Below are 19514 nucleotides of genomic sequence, written 5' to 3'. Positions count from 1 at the left end.
GTTAATGCCCCTTTCAGGCTGCAAATGATTTTGGGACATGCAGAGCTCTCTGGCACAGTTTTTGGGCTACCAAAATTTTCTGGACTTTAGGGGTTCTAGGATGCCTGTAAACCAATTTTTTTGGCCCTTCAAAGTTTTCAACATTTTTGCAGGCCTAAGATGCATTTTTAGGCATTTTTTGGGCTGCTAACCTATACTGAACTTTCAAGGGTGTAGGATGCATTTTTTGTGCCAAAAATATTTTTGGGAATTTCAGGGTTCTGGGATGCGGGTTAATGCCCCTTTCAGGCTGCAAATGTTTTTGGGATATTCAGAGCTATCTGACACAGTTATTAGGCCACCAATATTTTCTGGACTTTAGGGGGTGTAGGATGCCTGTAAACCCCTTTTTTGGGCCTTCAAAGTTTTCAACATTTTTGCAGGACGAAAATGCATTTTAAGGCCTTTTTCGGGCAGCTAACATATTCTGAACTTGCAGGGGTGTAGGATGCATTTTTTGTGCCAAAATATTTTTGGGAATTTTAGTGGTCTATGATGCGAGTTAATGCCCCTTTCAGGCTGCAAATGATTTAGGGACATTTAGAGCTCTCTGGGACAGTTTTTGGGCCACCAACATTTTCTGGACTTTATGGGGTCTAGGATGCCTGTAAACCCCTTTTTTGGGCTTTCAAAGTTTTGAACATTTTTGCAAGCCTAAGATGCATTTTAAGGCCTTTTTTGGTCTGCTAACATATACTGAACTTTCAAGGGTGTAGGATGCATTTTTTGTGCCAAAAATATTTTGGGGAATTTCAGGGGTCTGGGATGCGGGTTAATGCCCCTTTCAGGCTGCAAATGATTTTGGGACATGCAGAGCTCTCTGGCACAGTTTTTAGGCCACCAATATTTTCTGGACTTTAGGGGGTCTAGGATGCCTGTAAACCCCTTTTTTGGGCCTTCAATGTTTTCAACATTTTTTCAGGCCTAAGATGCATTTTTAGGCATTTTTTGGGATGCTAACATATACTGAACTTTCAAGGGTGTAGGATGCATTTTTTGTGCCAAAATATTTTTGGGAATTTTAGTAGTCTATGATGCGGGTTAATGCCCCTTTCAGGCTGCAAATGATTTTGGGACATGCAGAGCTCTCTGACAGAGTTATTAGGCCACCAATATTTTCTGGACTTTAGGGGGTCTAGGATGCCTGTTAATCCCTTTTTTGGGCCTTCAAAGTTTTCAACATTTTTGCAGGCCTAAGATGCATTTTAAGGACTTTTGGGCTGCTAACATATTCTGAACTATCAGGGGTGTAGGATGCATTTTTTGTGCCAAAATATTTTTAGGACTTTTAGTGGTCTATGATGCGGGTTAATGCCCCTTTCAGGCTGCAAATGATTTTGGGACATGTAGAGCTCTCTGGCACAGTTTTTAGGCCACCACCATTTTCTGGACTTTAAGGGGTCTAGGATGCCTGTAAACCCCTTTTTTTGGTCCTTCAAAGTTTTCAACCTTTTTGCAGGCCGAAAAATGCATTTTAAGGCCTTTTTTGGGTTGCTAACATATTATGAACTTTCAAGGGTGTAGGATGCATTTTTTGTGCCAAAAATATTTTTGGGAATTTCAGGGGTCTGGGATGCGGGTTAATGCCCCTTTCAGGCTGCAAATGATTTTGGGACATGCAGAGCTCTCTGGCACAGTTTTTGGGCTACCAAAATTTTCTGGACTTTAGGGGTTCTAGGATGCCTGTAAACCAATTTTTTTGGCCCTTCAAAGTTTTCAACATTTTTGCAGGCCTAAGATGCATTTTTAGGCATTTTTTGGGCTGCTAACCTATACTGAACTTTCAAGGGTGTAGGATGCATTTTTTGTGCCAAAAATATTTTTGGGAATTTCAGGGTTCTGGGATGCGGGTTAATGCCCCTTTCAGGCTGCAAATGTTTTTGGGATATTCAGAGCTATCTGACACAGTTATTAGGCCACCAATATTTTCTGGACTTTAGGGGGTCTAGGATGCCTGTAAACCCCTTTTTTGGGCCTTCAAAGTTTTCAACATTTTTGCAGGACGAAAATGCATTTTAAGGCCTTTTTCGGGCAGCTAACATATTCTGAACTTGCAGGGGTGTAGGATGCATTTTTTGTGCCAAAATATTTTTGGGAATTTTAGTGGTCTATGATGCGAGTTAATGCCCCTTTCAGGCTGCAAATGATTTAGGGACATTTAGAGCTCTCTGGGACAGTTTTTGGGCCACCAACATTTTCTGGACTTTATGGGGTCTAGGATGCCTGTAAACCCCTTTTTTGGGCTTTCAAAGTTTTGAACATTTTTGCAAGCCTAAGATGCATTTTAAGGCCTTTTTTGGTCTGCTAACATATACTGAACTTTCAAGGGTGTAGGATGCATTTTTTGTGCCAAAAATATTTTGGGGAATTTCAGGGGTCTGGGATGCGGGTTAATGCCCCTTTCAGGCTGCAAATGATTTTGGGACATGCAGAGCTCTCTGGCACAGTTTTTAGGCCACCAATATTTTCTGGACTTTAGGGGGTCTAGGATGCCTGTAAACCCCTTTTTTGGGCCTTCAATGTTTTCAACATTTTTTCAGGCCTAAGATGCATTTTTAGGCATTTTTTGGGCTGCTAACATATACTGAACTTTCAAGGGTGTAGGATGCATTTTTTGTGCCAAAATATTTTTGGGAATTTTAGTAGTCTATGATGCGGGTTAATGCCCCTTTCAGGCTGCAAATGATTTTGGGACATGCAGAGCTCTCTGACAAAGTTATTAGGCCACCAATATTTTCTGGACTTTAGGGGGTCTAGGATGCCTGTTAATCCCTTTTTTGGGCCTTCAAAGTTTTCAACATTTTTGCAGGCCTAAGATGCATTTTAAGGACTTTTGGGCTGCTAACATATTCTGAACTATCAGGGGTGTAGGATGCATTTTTTTGTGCCAAAATATTTTTAGGACTTTTAGTGGTCTATGATGCGGGTTAATGCCCCTTTCAGGCTGCAAATGATTTTGGGACATGTAGAGCTCTCTGGCACAGTTTTTAGGCCACCACCATTTTCTGGACTTTAAGGGGTCTAGGATGCCTGTAAACCCCTTTTTTTGGTCCTTCAAAGTTTTCAACCTTTTTGCAGGCCGAAAAATGCATTTTAAGGCCTTTTTTGGGTTGCTAACATATTATGAACTTTCAAGGGTGTAGGATGCATTTTTTGTGCCAAAAATATTTTTGGGAATTTTAGGCGTCTATGATGCGGGTTAATGCCCCTTTCAGGCTGCAAATGATTTTGGGACATGCAGAGCTCTCTGGCACAGTTTTTGGGCCACCAACATTTTCTGGACTTTAAGGGGTCTAGGATGCCTGTAACCCCCTTTTTTGGGCCTTCAAAGTTTTCACTATTTTTGCAGGCCTAAGATGCATTTTTAGGCCTTTTTTGGGCTGCTAACATATACTGAGCTTTCAAGGGTGTAGGAATGAATTTTTTGTGCCAAAAGTATTTTTGGGAATTTCAGTGGTCTAGGATGCGGGTTAATGCCCCTTTCAGGCTGCAAATGATTTTGGGACATGGAGAGCTGTCTGGCACAGTTTTTGGACCACCAATATTTTCTGGACTTTAGGGGGTCTAGGATGCCTGTAAACCCCTTTTTTGGGCCTTCAAAGTTGTCAACCTTTATACAGGCCGAAAATGCATTTTAAGGCCTTTTTTGGGCTGCTAACATTCTGAACTTGCAGGGGTATAGGATGCATTTTTTGTGCCAAAATATTTTTAGGACTTTTAGTGGTCTATGATGCGGGTTAATGCCCCTTTCAGGCTGCAAATGATTTTGGGACATGTAGAGCTCTCTGGCACAGTTTTTGGGCCACCAAAATTTTCTGGACTTTAGGGGGTCTAGGATGCCTGTAAACCACTTTTTTGGGCCTTCAAAGTTTTCAACCTTTTTGCAGGACGAAAATGCATTTTAAGGCCTTTTTTTGGCTGCTAACATATACTGAACTTTCAAGGGTGTAGGATGCATTTTTTGTGCCAAAAGTATTTTTGGGAATTTCAGGGGTCCGGGATGCGGGTTAATGCCCCTTTCAGGCTGCAAATGTTTTTGGGATATTCAGAGCTATCTGACACAGTTATTAGGCCACCAATATTTTCTGGACTTTAGGGGGTCTAGGATGCCTGTAAACCCCTTTTTTGGGCCTTCAAAGTTTTCAACATTTTTGCAGGCCTAAGATGCATTTTAAGGCCTTTTTTGGGATGCTAACATATTCTGAACTATCAGGGGTGTAGGATGCATTTTTTGTGCCAAAAATAGTTTTGGGAATTTCAGTGGTCTATGATGCAGGTTAATGCCCCTTTCAGGCTGCAAATGATTTTGGGACATGTAGAGCTGGCACAGTTTTTGGGCCGCCAACATTTTCTGGACTTTAGGGGGTCTAGGATGCCTGTAAACCCCTTTTTTGGGCCTTCAAAGTTTTCAACATTTTTGCAGGCCTAAGATGCATTTTTAGGCATTTTTTGGGATGCTAACATATACTGAACTTTCAAGGCTGTAGGATGCATTTTTTGTGCCAAAAGTATTTTTGGGAATTTTAGTGGTCTATGAAGCGGGTTAATGCCCCTTTCAGGCTGCAAATGATTTTGGGACATGTAGAGCTCTCTGGCACAGTTTTTGGGCCACCAACATTTTCTGGACTTTAGGGGTTCTAGGATGCCTGTAAACCCCTTTTTTGGGCCTTCAAAGTTTTCAACCTTTTTGCAGGCCGAAAATGCATTTAAGGCTTTTTTTGGGCTGCTAACATATTATGAGCTTGCAGGGGTGTAGGATGCATTTTTTGTGCCAAAATATTTTTGGGAATTTTAGTAGTCTATGATGCGGGTTAATGCCCCTTTCAGGCTGCAAATGATTTTGGGACATGCAGAGCTCTCTGGCACAGTTTTTGGCCCACCAACATTTTCTGGACTTTAGGGGGTCTAGGATGCCTGTTAATCCCTTTTTTGGGCCTTCAAAGTTTTCAACATTTTTGCAGGCCTAAGATGCATTTTTAGGCCTTTTTTGGGCTGCTAACATATACTGAACTTTCAAGGGTGTAGGATACATTTTTTGTGCCAAAAATATTTTTGGGAATTTCAGGGGTCTGGGATGCGGGTTAATGCCCCTTTCAGGCTGCAAATGATTTTGGGACATGCAGAGCTCTCTGACACAGTTATTAGGCCACCAATATTTTCTGGACTTTAGGGGGTCTACGATGCCTGTAAACCCCTTTTTTGGGCCTTCAAAGTTTTCAACATTTTTGCAGGCCTAAGATGCATTTTAAGGACTTTTGGGCTGCTAACATATTCTGAACTATCATGGGTGTAGGATGCATTTTTTGTGCCAAAATATTTTTAGGACTTTTAGTGGTCTATGATGCGGGTTAATGCCCCTTTCAGGCTGCAAATGATTTTGGGACATGCAGAGCTCTCTGGCACAGTTTTTGGGCTACCAAAATTTTCTGGACTTTAGGGGTTCTAGGATGCCTGTAAACCAATTTTTTTGGCCCTTCAAAGTTTTCAACATTTTTGCAGGCCTAAGATGCATTTTTAGGCATTTTTTGGGCTGCTAACCTATACTGAACTTTCAAGGGTGTAGGATGCATTTTTTGTGCCAAAAATATTTTTGGGAATTTCAGGGTTCTGGGATGCGGGTTAATGCCCCTTTCAGGCTGCAAATGTTTTTGGGATATTCAGAGCTATCTGACACAGTTATTAGGCCACCAATATTTTCTGGACTTTAGGGGGTCTAGGATGCCTGTAAACCCCTTTTTTGGGCCTTCAAAGTTTTCAACATTTTTGCAGGACGAAAATGCATTTTAAGGCCTTTTTCGGGCAGCTAACATATTCTGAACTTGCAGGGGTGTAGGATGCATTTTTTGTGCCAAAATATTTTTGGGAATTTTAGTGGTCTATGATGCGAGTTAATGCCCCTTTCAGGCTGCAAATGATTTAGGGACATTTAGAGCTCTCTGGGACAGTTTTTGGGCCACCAACATTTTCTGGACTTTATGGGGTCTAGGATGCCTGTAAACCCCTTTTTTGGGCTTTCAAAGTTTTGAACATTTTTGCAAGCCTAAGATGCATTTTAAGGCCTTTTTTGGTCTGCTAACATATACTGAACTTTCAAGGGTGTAGGATGCATTTTTTGTGCCAAAAATATTTTGGGGAATTTCAGGGGTCTGGGATGCGGGTTAATGCCCCTTTCAGGCTGCAAATGATTTTGGGACATGCAGAGCTCTCTGGCACAGTTTTTAGGCCACCAATATTTTCTGGACTTTAGGGGGTCTAGGATGCCTGTAAACCCCTTTTTTGGGCCTTCAATGTTTTCAACATTTTTTCAGGCCTAAGATGCATTTTTAGGCATTTTTTGGGCTGCTAACATATACTGAACTTTCAAGGGTGTAGGATGCATTTTTTGTGCCAAAATATTTTTGGGAATTTTAGTAGTCTATGATGCGGGTTAATGCCCCTTTCAGGCTGCAAATGATTTTGGGACATGCAGAGCTCTCTGACAAAGTTATTAGGCCACCAATATTTTCTGGACTTTAGGGGGTCTAGGATGCCTGTTAATCCCTTTTTTGGGCCTTCAAAGTTTTCAACATTTTTGCAGGCCTAAGATGCATTTTAAGGACTTTTGGGCTGCTAACATATTCTGAACTATCAGGGGTGTAGGATGCATTTTTTTGTGCCAAAATATTTTTAGGACTTTTAGTGGTCTATGATGCGGGTTAATGCCCCTTTCAGGCTGCAAATGATTTTGGGACATGTAGAGCTCTCTGGCACAGTTTTTAGGCCACCACCATTTTCTGGACTTTAAGGGGTCTAGGATGCCTGTAAACCCCTTTTTTTGGTCCTTCAAAGTTTTCAACCTTTTTGCAGGCCGAAAAATGCATTTTAAGGCCTTTTTTGGGTTGCTAACATATTATGAACTTTCAAGGGTGTAGGATGCATTTTTTGTGCCAAAAATATTTTTGGGAATTTTAGGCGTCTATGATGCGGGTTAATGCCCCTTTCAGGCTGCAAATGATTTTGGGACATGCAGAGCTCTCTGGCACAGTTTTTGGGCCACCAACATTTTCTGGACTTTAAGGGGTCTAGGATGCCTGTAACCCCCTTTTTTGGGCCTTCAAAGTTTTCACTATTTTTGCAGGCCTAAGATGCATTTTTAGGCCTTTTTTGGGCTGCTAACATATACTGAGCTTTCAAGGGTGTAGGAATGAATTTTTTGTGCCAAAAGTATTTTTGGGAATTTCAGTGGTCTAGGATGCGGGTTAATGCCCCTTTCAGGCTGCAAATGATTTTGGGACATGGAGAGCTGTCTGGCACAGTTTTTGGACCACCAATATTTTCTGGACTTTAGGGGGTCTAGGATGCCTGTAAACCCCTTTTTTGGGCCTTCAAAGTTGTCAACCTTTATACAGGCCGAAAATGCATTTTAAGGCCTTTTTTGGGCTGCTAACATTCTGAACTTGCAGGGGTATAGGATGCATTTTTTGTGCCAAAATATTTTTAGGACTTTTAGTGGTCTATGATGCGGGTTAATGCCCCTTTCAGGCTGCAAATGATTTTGGGACATGTAGAGCTCTCTGGCACAGTTTTTGGGCCACCAAAATTTTCTGGACTTTAGGGGGTCTAGGATGCCTGTAAACCACTTTTTTGGGCCTTCAAAGTTTTCAACCTTTTTGCAGGACGAAAATGCATTTTAAGGCCTTTTTTTGGCTGCTAACATATACTGAACTTTCAAGGGTGTAGGATGCATTTTTTGTGCCAAAAGTATTTTTGGGAATTTCAGGGGTCCGGGATGCGGGTTAATGCCCCTTTCAGGCTGCAAATGTTTTTGGGATATTCAGAGCTATCTGACACAGTTATTAGGCCACCAATATTTTCTGGACTTTAGGGGGTCTAGGATGCCTGTAAACCCCTTTTTTGGGCCTTCAAAGTTTTCAACATTTTTGCAGGCCTAAGATGCATTTTAAGGCCTTTTTTGGGATGCTAACATATTCTGAACTATCAGGGGTGTAGGATGCATTTTTTGTGCCAAAAATAGTTTTGGGAATTTCAGTGGTCTATGATGCAGGTTAATGCCCCTTTCAGGCTGCAAATGATTTTGGGACATGTAGAGCTGGCACAGTTTTTGGGCCGCCAACATTTTCTGGACTTTAGGGGGTCTAGGATGCCTGTAAACCCCTTTTTTGGGCCTTCAAAGTTTTCAACATTTTTGCAGGCCTAAGATGCATTTTTAGGCATTTTTTGGGATGCTAACATATACTGAACTTTCAAGGCTGTAGGATGCATTTTTTGTGCCAAAAGTATTTTTGGGAATTTTAGTGGTCTATGAAGCGGGTTAATGCCCCTTTCAGGCTGCAAATGATTTTGGGACATGTAGAGCTCTCTGGCACAGTTTTTGGGCCACCAACATTTTCTGGACTTTAGGGGTTCTAGGATGCCTGTAAACCCCTTTTTTGGGCCTTCAAAGTTTTCAACCTTTTTGCAGGCCGAAAATGCATTTAAGGCTTTTTTTGGGCTGCTAACATATTATGAGCTTGCAGGGGTGTAGGATGCATTTTTTGTGCCAAAATATTTTTGGGAATTTTAGTAGTCTATGATGCGGGTTAATGCCCCTTTCAGGCTGCAAATGATTTTGGGACATGCAGAGCTCTCTGGCACAGTTTTTGGCCCACCAACATTTTCTGGACTTTAGGGGGTCTAGGATGCCTGTTAATCCCTTTTTTGGGCCTTCAAAGTTTTCAACATTTTTGCAGGCCTAAGATGCATTTTTAGGCCTTTTTTGGGCTGCTAACATATACTGAACTTTCAAGGGTGTAGGATACATTTTTTGTGCCAAAAATATTTTTGGGAATTTCAGGGGTCTGGGATGCGGGTTAATGCCCCTTTCAGGCTGCAAATGATTTTGGGACATGCAGAGCTCTCTGACACAGTTATTAGGCCACCAATATTTTCTGGACTTTAGGGGGTCTACGATGCCTGTAAACCCCTTTTTTGGGCCTTCAAAGTTTTCAACATTTTTGCAGGCCTAAGATGCATTTTAAGGACTTTTGGGCTGCTAACATATTCTGAACTATCATGGGTGTAGGATGCATTTTTTGTGCCAAAATATTTTTAGGACTTTTAGTGGTCTATGATGCGGGTTAATGCCCCTTTCAGGCTGCAAATTATTTTGGGACATGTAGAGCTCTCTGGCACAGTTTTTGGGCCGCCAACATTTTCTGGACTTTAGGGGGTCTAGGATGCCTGTAAACCCCTTTTTTGGGCCTTCAAAGTTTTGAACATTTTTGCAAGCCTAAGATGCATTTTTAGGCCTTTTTTGGGCTGCTAACATATACTGAACCTTCAAGGGTGTAGGATGCATTTTTTGTGCCAAAAATAATTTTGGGAATTTCAGGGGTCTGGGATGCGGGTTAATGCCCCTTTCAGGCTGAAAATGATTTTGGGACATGCAGAGCTCTCTGGCACAGTTTTTGGGCCACCAAAATTGTCTGGACTTTAGGGGGTCTAGGATGCCTGTAAACCACTTTTTTGGTCCTTCAAAGTTTTCAACCTTTTTGCAGGACGAAAATGCATTTTAAGGCCTTTTTTTGGCTGCTAACATATTCTGAACTTGCAGGGGTGTAGGATGCATTTTTTGTGCCAAAATATTTTTAGGACCTTTAGTGGTCTATGATGCGGGTTAATGCCCCTTTCAGGCTGCAAATGAGTTTGGGACATGTAGAGCTCTCTGGCACAGTTTTTGGGCCACCAACATTTTCTGGACTTTAGGGGGTCTAGGATGCCTGTAAACCCCTTTTTTGGGCCTTCCAAGTTTTCAACCTTTTTGCAGGCCGAAAATGCATTTTAAGGCCTTTTTTGGGCTGCTAACATATTATGAACTTGCAGGGGTGTAGGATGCATTTTTTGTGCCAAAATATTTTTGGGAATTTTAGTAGTCTATGATGCGGGTTAATGTCTGTTTCAGGCTGCAAATGATTTTGGGACATGGAGAGCTGTCTGGCACAGTTTTTGGACCACCAATATTTTCTGGACTTTAGGGGTCTAAGATGCCTGTAAACCCCTTTTTTGGGCCTTCAATGTTTTGAACATTTTTGCAAGCCTAAGATGCATTTTTAGGCCTTTTTTGGGCTGCTAACATATATTGAACTTTAAAGGGTGTAGGATGCATTTTTTGTGCCAAAATATTTTTGGGAATTTTAGTGGTCTATGAAGCGGGTTAATGCCCCTTTCAGGCTGCAAATGATGTTGGGACATGGAGAGCTCTCTGGCAAAGTTTTTGGGCCACCAATATTTTCTGGACTTTAGGGGATCTAGGATGCCTGTAAACCCCTTTTTTGGTCCTTCAAAGGTTTCAACCTTTTTGCAGGCCTAAAATGCATTTTAAGGCCTTTTTTGGGCTGCTAACTTATTCTCAATTTACAGGGGTGTAGGATGCATTTTTTGTGCCAACATATTTTTGGGAATTTTAGTGGTCTATGAAGCGGGTTAAAGTCCCTTTTAGGCTGCAAATGATTTTGGGACATGCAGAGCTCTCTGGCACAGTTTTTGGGCCACCAACATTTTCTGGACTTTAAGGGGTCTAGGATTCCTGTAACCCCCTTTTTTGGGCCTTCAAAGTTTTCAACATTTTTGCAGGCCTAAAATTCATTTTAAGGCCTTTTTTGGGCTGCTAACATATTCTGAACTTGTAGGATGCATTTTTGTGCCAAAAGTATTTTTGGGAATTTCAGTGGTCTAGGATGCGGGTTAATGCCCCTTTCAGGCTGCAAATGATTTTGGGACATGCAGAGCTCTCTGGCACAGTTTTTGGGCCACCAAAATTGTCTGGACTTTAGGGGGTCTAGGATGCCTGTAAACCACTTTTTTGGTCCTTCAAAGTTTTCAACCTTTTTGCAGGACGAAAATGCATTTTAAGGCCTTTTTTTGGCTGCTAACATATTCTGAACTTGCAGGGGTGTAGGATGCATTTTTTGTGCCAAAATATTTTTAGGACCTTTAGTGGTCTATGATGCGGGTTAATGCTCCTTTCAGGCTGCAAATGAGTTTGGGACATGTAGAGCTCTCTGGCACAGTTTTTGGGCCACCAACATTTTCTGCACTTTAGGGGGTCTAGGATGCCTGTAAACCCCTTTTTTGGGCCTTCCAAGTTTTCAACCTTTTTGCAGGCCTACGATGCATTTTTAGGCCTTTTTTGGGCTGCTAACATATACTGAACTTTCAAGGGTGTAGGATGCATTTTTTGTGCCAAAAATATTTTTGGGAATTTCAGGGGTCTGGGATGCGGGTTAATGCCCCTTTCAGGCTGCAAATGATTTTGGGACATGCAGAGCTCTCTGGCACAGTTTTTGGGCCACCAAAATTTTCTGGACTTTAGGGGTTCTAGGATGCCTGTAAACCAATTTTTTTGGGCCTTCAAAGTTTTCAACATTTTTGCAGGCCTAAGATGCATTTTTAGGCATTTTTTGGGCTGCTAACCTATACTGAACTTTCAAGGGTGTAGGATGCATTTTTTGTGCCAAAAATATTTTTGGGAATTTCAGGGTTCTGGGATGCGGGTTAATGCCCCTTTCAGGCTGCAAATGTTTTTGGGATATTCAGAGCTATCTGACACAGTTATTAGGCCACCAATATTTTCTGGACTTTAGGGGGTCTAGGATGCCTGTAAACCCCTTTTTTGGGCCTTCAAAGTTTTCAACATTTTTGCAGGACGAAAATGCATGTTAAGGCCTTTTTTGGGCAGCTAACATATTCTGAACTTGCAGGGGTGTAGGATGCATTTTTTGTGCCAAAATATTTTTGGGAATTTTAGTGGTCTATGATGCGAGTTAATGCCCCTTTCAGGCTGCAAATGATTTAGGGACATTTAGAGCTCTCTGGGACAGTTTTTGGGCCACCAACATTTTCTGGACTTTATGGGGTCTAGGATGCCTGTAAACCCCTTTTTTGGGCTTTCAAAGTTTTGAACATTTTTGCAAGCCTAAGATGCATTTTAAGGCCTTTTTTGGTCTGCTAACATATACTGAACTTTCAAGGGTGTAGGATGCATTTTTTGTGCCAAAAATATTTTTGGGAATTTCAGGGGTCTGGGATGCGGGTTAATGCCCCTTTCAGGCTGCAAATGATTTTGGGACATGCAGAGCTCTCTGGCACAGTTTTTAGGCCACCAATATTTTCTGGACTTTAGGGGGTCTAGGATGCCTGTAAACCCCTTTTTGGGCCTTCAATGTTTTCAACATTTTTTCAGGCCTAAGATGCATTTTTAGGCATTTTTTGGGATGCTAACATATACTGAACTTTCAAGGGTGTAGGATGCATTTTTTGTGCCAAAATATTTTTGGGAATTTTAGTAGTCTATGATGCGGGTTAATGCCCCTTTCAGGCTGCAAATGATTTTGGGACATGCAGAGCTCTCTGACAGAGTTATTAGGCCACCAATATTTTCTGGACTTTAGGGGGTCTAGGATGCCTGTTAATCCCTTTTTTGGGCCTTCAAAGTTTTCAACATTTTTGCAGGCCTAAGATGCATTTTAAGGACTTTTGGGCTGCTAACATATTCTGAACTATCAGGGGTGTAGGATGCATTTTGTGTGCCAAAATATTTTTAGGACTTTTAGTGGTCTATGATGCGGGTTAATGCCCCTTTCAGGCTGCAAATGATTTTGGGACATGTAGAGCTCTCTGGCACAGTTTTTAGGCCACCACCATTTTCTGGACTTTAAGGGGTCTAGGATGCCTGTAAACCCCTTTTTTTGGTCCTTCAAAGTTTTCAACCTTTTTGCAGGCCGAAAAATGCATTTTAAGGCCTTTTTTGGGTTGCTAACATATTATGAACTTGCAGGGGTGTAGGATGCATTTTTTGTGCCAAAATATTTTTGGGAATTGTAGGCGTCTATGATGCGGGTTAATGCCCCTTTCAGGCTGCAAATGATTTTTGGACATGCAGAGCTCTCTGGCACAGTTTTTGGGCCACCAACATTTTCTGGACTTTAGGGGGTCTAGGATGCCTGTAAACCCCTTTTTTGGTCCTTCAAAGTTTTCAACATTTTTGCAGGCCTAAAATGCATTTTTAGGCCTTTTTTGTGCTGCTAACATATACTGAACTTTCAAGGGTGTAGGATGCATTTTTTGTGCCAAAAATATTTTTGGGAATTTCAGGGGTCTGGGATGCGGGTTAATGCCCCTTTCAGGCTGCAAATGATTTTGGGACATGCAGAGCTCTCTGGCACAGTTTTTGGGCCACCAACATTTTCTGGACTTTAAGGGGTCTAGGATGCCTGTAACCCCCTTTTTTGGGCCTTCAAAGTTTTCACTATTTTTGCAGGCCTAAGATGCATTTTTAGGCCTTTTTTGGGCTGCTAACATATACTGAGCTTTCAAGGGTGTAGGAATGAATTTTTTGTGCCAAAAGTATTTTTGGGAATTTCAGTGGTCTAGGATGCGGGTTAATGCCCCTTTCAGGCTGCAAATGATTTTGGGACATGGAGAGCTGTCTGGCACAGTTTTTGGACCACCAATATTTTCTGGACTTTAGGGGGGCTAGGATGCCTGTAAACCCCTTTTTTGGGCCTTCAAAGTTGTCAACCTTTATACAGGCCGAAAATGCATTTTAAGGCCTTTTTTGGGCTGCTAACATATTCTCAACTTGCAGGAGTGTAGGATGCATTTTTTGTGCCAAAATATTTTTGGGAATGTTAGTGGTCTATGATGCTGGTTAATGCCCCTTTCAGGCTGCAAACGATTTTGGAACATGTAGAGCTCTCTGGCACAGTTTTTGGGCCACCAACATTTTCTGGACTTTAGGGGGTCTAGGATGCCTGTAAACCCCTTTTTTGGGCCTTCCAAGTTTTCAACCTTTTTGCAGGCCGAAAATGCATTTTAAGGCCTTTTTTGGGCTGCTAACATATTATGAACTTGCAGGGGTGTAGGATGCATTTTTTGTGCCAAAATATTTTTGGGAATTTTAGTAGTCTATGATGCGGGTTAATGTCTGTTTCAGGCTGCAAATGATTTTGGGACATGGAGAGCTGTCTGGCACAGTTTTTGGACCACCAATATTTTCTGGACTTTAGGGGTCTAGGATGCCTGTAAACCCCTTTTTTGGGCCTTCAATGTTTTGAACATTTTTGCAAGCCTAAGATGCATTTTTAGGCCTTTTTTGGGCTGCTAACATATATTGAACTTTAAAGGGTGTAGGATGCATTTTTTGTGCCAAAATATTTTTGGGAATTTTAGTGGTCTATGAAGCGGGTTAATGCCCCTTTCAGGCTGCAAATGATGTTGGGACATGGAGAGCTCTCTGGCAAAGTTTTTGGGCCACCAATATTTTCTGGACTTTAGGGGGTCTAGGATGCCTGTAAACCCCTTTTTTGGTCCTTCAAAGGTTTCAACCTTTTTGCAGGCCTAAAATGCATTTTAAGGCCTTTTTTGGGCTGCTAACTTATTCTCAATTTACAGGGGTGTAGGATGCATTTTTTGTGCCAACATATTTTTGGGAATTTTAGTGGTCTATGAAGCGGGTTAAAGTCCCTTTTAGGCTGCAAATGATTTTGGGACATGCAGAGCTCTCTGGCACACTTTTTGGGCCACCAACATTTTCTGGACTTTAAGGGGTCTAGGATTCCTGTAACCCCCTTTTTTGGGCCTTCAAAGTTTTCAACATTTTTGCAGGCCTAAAATTCATTTTAAGGCCTTTTTTGGGCTGCTAACATATTCTGAACTTGCAGGGGTGTAGGATGCATTTTTGTGCCAAAAGTATTTTTGGGAATTTCAGTGGTCTAGGATGCGGGTTAATGCCCCTTTCAGGCTGCAAATGATTTTGGGACATGGAGAGCTGTCTGGCACAGTTTTTGGACCACCAATATTTTCTGGACTTTAGGGGGTCTAGGATGCCTGTAAACCCCTTTTTTGGGCCTTCCAAGTTTTCAACCTTTTTGCAGGAGGAAAATGCATTTTAAGGCCTTTTTTTGGCTGCTAACATATTCTGAACTTGCAGGGGTGTAGGATGCATTTTTTGTGCCAAAATATTTTTAGGACTTTTAGTGGTCTATGATGCGGGTTAATGCCCCTTTCAGGCTGCAAATGATTTTGGGACATGTAGAGCTCTCTGGCACAGTGTTTGGGCCGCCAATATTTTCTGGACTTTAGGGGGTCTAGGATGCCTGTAAACCCCTTTTTTGGGCCTTCAGAGTTTTGAACATTTTTGCAAGCCTAAGATGCATTTTTAGGCCTTTTTTGGGCTGCTAACATATACTGAACATTCAAGGGTGTAGGATGCATTTTTTGTGCCAAAAATAATTTTGGGAATTTCAGGGGTCTGGGATGCGGGTTAATGCCCCTTTCAGGCTGAAAATGATTTTGGGACATGCAGAGCTCTCTGGCACAGTTTTTGGGCCACCAAAATTGTCTGGACTTTAGGGGGTCTAGGATGCCTGTAAACCACTTTTTTGGTCCTTCAAAGTTTTCAACCTTTTTGCAGGACGAAAATGCATTTTAAGGCCTTTTTTTGGCTGCTAACATATTCTGAACTTGCAGGGGTGTAGGATGCATTTTTTGTGCCAAAATATTTTTAGGACCTTTAGTGGTCTATGATGCGGGTTAATGCCCCTTTCAGGCTGCAAATGAGTTTGGGACATGTAGAGCTCTCTGGCACAGTTTTTGGGCCGCCAACATTTTCTGGACTTTAGGGGGTCTAGGATGCCTGTAAACCCCTTTTTTGGGCCTTCAAAGTTTTCAACATTTTTGCAGGCCTAAGATGCATTTTTAGGCATTTTTTGGGATGCTAACATATACTGAACTTTCAAGGCTGTAGGATGCATTTTTTGTGCCAAAAGTATTTTTGGGAATTTTAGTGGTCTATGAAGCGGGTTAATGCCCCTTTCAGGCTGCAAATGATTTTGGGACATGTAGAGCTCTCTGGGACAGTTTTTGGGCCACCAACATTTTCTGGACTTTAGGGGTTCTAGGATGCCTGTAAACCCCTTTTTTGGGCCTTCAAAGTTTTCAACCTTTTTGCAGGCCGAAAATGCATTTAAGGCTTTTTTTGGGCTGCTAACATATTATGAGCTTGCAGGGGTGTAGGATGCATTTTTTGTGCCAAAATATTTTTGGGAATTTTAGTAGTCTATGATGCGGGTTAATGCCCCTTTCAGGCTGCAAATGATTTTGGGACATGCAGAGCTCTCTGGCACAGTTTTTGGCCCACCAACATTTTCTGGACTTTAGGGGGTCTAGGATGCCTGTTAATCCCTTTTTTGGGCCTTCAAAGTTTTCAACATTTTTGCAGGCCTAAGATGCATTTTTAGGCCTTTTTTGGGCTGCTAACATATACTGAACTTTCAAGGGTGTAGGATACATTTTTTGTGCCAAAAATATTTTTGGGAATTTCAGGGGTCTGGGATGCGGGTTAATGCCCCTTTCAGGCTGCAAATGATTTTGGGACATGCAGAGCTCTCTGACACAGTTATTAGGCCACCAATATTTTCTGGACTTTAGGGGGTCTACGATGCCTGTAAACCCCTTTTTTGGGCCTTCAAAGTTTTCAACATTTTTGCAGGCCTAAGATGCATTTTAAGGACTTTTGGGCTGCTAACATATTCTGAACTATCATGGGTGTAGGATGCATTTTTTGTGCCAAAATATTTTTAGGACTTTTAGTGGTCTATGATGCGGGTTAATGCCCCTTTCAGGCTGCAAATTATTTTGGGACATGTAGAGCTCTCTGGCACAGTTTTTGGGCCGCCAACATTTTCTGGACTTTAGGGGGTCTAGGATGCCTGTAAACCCCTTTTTTGGGCCTTCAAAGTTTTGAACATTTTTGCAAGCCTAAGATGCATTTTTAGGCCTTTTTTGGGCTGCTAACATATACTGAACCTTCAAGGGTGTAGGATGCATTTTTTGTGCCAAAAATAATTTTGGGAATTTCAGGGGTCTGGGATGCGGGTTAATGCCCCTTTCAGGCTGAAAATGATTTTGGGACATGCAGAGCTCTCTGGCACAGTTTTTGGGCCACCAAAATTGTCTGGACTTTAGGGGGTCTAGGATGCCTGTAAACCACTTTTTTGGTCCTTCAAAGTTTTCAACCTTTTTGCAGGACGAAAATGCATTTTAAGGCCTTTTTTTGGCTGCTAACATATTCTGAACTTGCAGGGGTGTAGGATGCATTTTTTGTGCCAAAATATTTTTAGGACCTTTAGTGGTCTATGATGCGGGTTAATGCCCCTTTCAGGCTGCAAATGAGTTTGGGACATGTAGAGCTCTCTGGCACAGTTTTTGGGCCACCAACATTTTCTGGACTTTAGGGGGTCTAGGATGCCTGTAAACCCCTATTTTGGGCCTTCCAAGTTTTCAACCTTTTTGCAGGCCGAAAATGCATTTTAAGGCCTTTTTTGGGCTGCTAACATATTATGAACTTGCAGGGGTGTAGGATGCATTTTTTGTGCCAAAATATTTTTGGGAATTTTAGTAGTCTATGATGCGGGTTAATGTCTGTTTCAGGCTGCAAATGATTTTGGGACATGGAGAGCTGTCTGGCACAGTTTTTGGACCACCAATATTTTCTGGACTTTAGGGGTCTAAGATGCCTGTAAACCCCTTTTTTGGGCCTTCAATGTTTTGAACATTTTTGCAAGCCTAAGATGCATTTTTAGGCCTTTTTTGGGCTGCTAACATATATTGAACTTTAAAGGGTGTAGGATGCATTTTTTGTGCCAAAATATTTTTGGGAATTTTAGTGGTCTATGAAGCGGGTTAATGCCCCTTTCAGGCTGCAAATGATGTTGGGACATGGAGAGCTCTCTGGCAAAGTTTTTGGGCCACCAATATTTTCTGGACTTTAGGGGGTCTAGGATGCCTGTAAACCCCTTTTTTGGTCCTTCAAAGGTTTCAACCTTTTTGCAGGCCTAAAATGCATTTTAAGGCCTTTTTTGGGCTGCTAACTTATTCTCAACTTACAGGGGTGTAGGATGCATTTTTTGTGCCAACATATTTTTGGGAATTTTAGTGGTCTATGAAGCGGGTTAAAGTCCCTTTTAGGCTGCAAATGATTTTGGGACATGCAGAGCTCTCTGGCACAGTTTTTGGGCCACCAACATTTTCTGGACTTTAAGGGGTCTAGGATTCCTGTAACCCCCTTTTTTGGGCCTTCAAAGTTTTCAACATTTTTGCAGGCCTAAAATTCATTTTAAGGCCTTTTTTGGGCTGCTAACATATTCTGAACTTGTAGGATGCATTTTTGTGCCAAAAGTATTTTTGGGAATTTCAGTGGTCTAGGATGCGGGTTAATGCCCCTTTCAGGCTGCAAATGATTTTGGGACATGCAGAGCTCTCTGGCACAGTTTTTGGGCCACCAAAATTGTCTGGACTTTAGGGGGTCTAGGATGCCTGTAAACCACTTTTTTGGTCCTTCAAAGTTTTCAACCTTTTTGCAGGACGAAAATGCATTTTAAGGCCTTTTTTTGGCTGCTAACATATTCTGAACTTGCAGGGGTGTAGGATGCATTTTTTGTGCCAAAATATTTTTAGGACCTTTAGTGGTCTATGATGCGGGTTAATGCTCCTTTCAGGCTGCAAATGAGTTTGGGACATGTAGAGCTCTCTGGCACAGTTTTTGGGCCACCAACATTTTCTGCACTTTAGGGGGTCTAGGATGCCTGTAAACCCCTTTTTTGGGCCTTCCAAGTTTTCAACCTTTTTGCAGGCCTACGATGCATTTTTAGGCCTTTTTTGGGCTGCTAACATATACTGAACTTTCAAGGGTGTAGGATGCATTTTTTGTGCCAAAAATATTTTTGGGAATTTCAGGGGTCTGGGATGCGGGTTAATGCCCCTTTCAGGCTGCAAATGATTTTGGGACATGCAGAGCTCTCTGGCACAGTTTTTGGGCCACCAAAATTTTCTGGACTTTAGGGGTTCTAGGATGCCTGTAAACCAATTTTTTTGGGCCTTCAAAGTTTTCAACATTTTTGCAGGCCTAAGATGCATTTTTAGGCATTTTTTGGGCTGCTAACCTATACTGAACTTTCAAGGGTGTAGGATGCATTTTTTGTGCCAAAAATATTTTTGGGAATTTCAGGGTTCTGGGATGCGGGTTAATGCCCCTTTCAGGCTGCAAATGTTTTTGGGATATTCAGAGCTATCTGACACAGTTATTAGGCCACCAATATTTTCTGGACTTTAGGGGGTCTAGGATGCCTGTAAACCCCTTTTTTGGGCCTTCAAAGTTTTCAACATTTTTGCAGGACGAAAATGCATTTTAAGGCCTTTTTCGGGCAGCTAACATATTCTGAACTTGCAGGGGTGTAGGATGCATTTTTTGTGCCAAAATATTTTTGGGAATTTTAGTGGTCTATGATGCGAGTTAATGCCCCTTTCAGGCTGCAAATGATTTAGGGACATTTAGAGCTCTCTGGGACAGTTTCTGGGCCATCAACATTTTCTGGACTTTATGGGGTCTAGGATGCCTGTAAACCCCTTTTTTGGGCTTTCAAAGTTTTGAACATTTT

The sequence above is a fragment of the Ambystoma mexicanum genome, chromosome 6q (assembly GCF_040938575.1).
Source record: "Ambystoma mexicanum isolate Mex_15411 chromosome 6q, UKY_AmexF1_1, whole genome shotgun sequence".
Lineage (NCBI taxonomy): Eukaryota > Metazoa > Chordata > Amphibia > Caudata > Ambystomatidae > Ambystoma > Ambystoma mexicanum.
Note: the sequence above shows the minus strand (reverse complement) of the source record.